This window comes from Bactrocera latifrons, unplaced genomic scaffold (genome assembly GCF_001853355.1).
Source record: "Bactrocera latifrons isolate USDA-ARS-PBARC rearing strain unplaced genomic scaffold, ASM185335v1 scaffold_263, whole genome shotgun sequence".
Taxonomy (NCBI): domain Eukaryota; kingdom Metazoa; phylum Arthropoda; class Insecta; order Diptera; family Tephritidae; genus Bactrocera; species Bactrocera latifrons.
The window spans coordinates 357,687-358,542 of NW_017536219.1; positions in this window are offsets into that span (position 1 = coordinate 357,687).

Here is an 856-nt window from a genome sequence, read left to right on the forward strand (position 1 = left end):
TATTTCTTATATTTTTTTTTTAAATTTTGTTAAGTTCAATGAATTGATGTTCTTCTGATTTATAATTATTTTTCAAATAACCACTTTTACAATGAGATCAGCAGCTGCGTAATAAACTAAACTAAATACTAAATTTTAACACAACTAAAAAGAAATTATTTACAATAATTAAAATTCAAAGACAATAGGCCAAGCACACAATTAAGCAAAGAGCAATGCAGCGATTTTTGAAAACTAAAACTCAAAATATTTTCAGTCGACTCAAATGTTTACGTTGATTGATTGGTTGGCTGAAATGGTAAGAGCGTGAGATAGCACGCGGCCATAGTTAGGCCATCATTAGGCCCATTGTGCTCCTGTGTGATTACCAAATTAAGCCTTCAACAGCAACTCAACTCTGGATTTGGTAAAAAGTCTGACTTTTGCCACCCCAGTTTCCCAATGTCTCTTATTTTGGAGCATTTGGTGCCATCGGAATGATTTCCTTAAGTTTCATTTTAATATTGCTCATGTAAAATTAATTAAATACGATGAGCAGTGCTATGTTCGTTGCTTCACTATGTACTATATACAACCTTAGAGATTCGTGAAAACAAGAAAGTGCTTGAATGCTTTGCGTGTTTTATGTGCATGTAGTCTTATATGTGCTGCCATAATATTTAAGAGCGATCAAAGATTAATTTTGCTATTTTAGTTAAATAAATTTAGTTAAAAAAATAATATATTTTTCATAAATATTAATTATACCAAGTGTAGAACAAAAAGAATGCAACTCAAAATTGAAAATGTGCTGGCAAAAAATGTTGCAGAAGATGAAAGTGCCTAAAACTATGCATCGAAAATCAAGGAGATATAA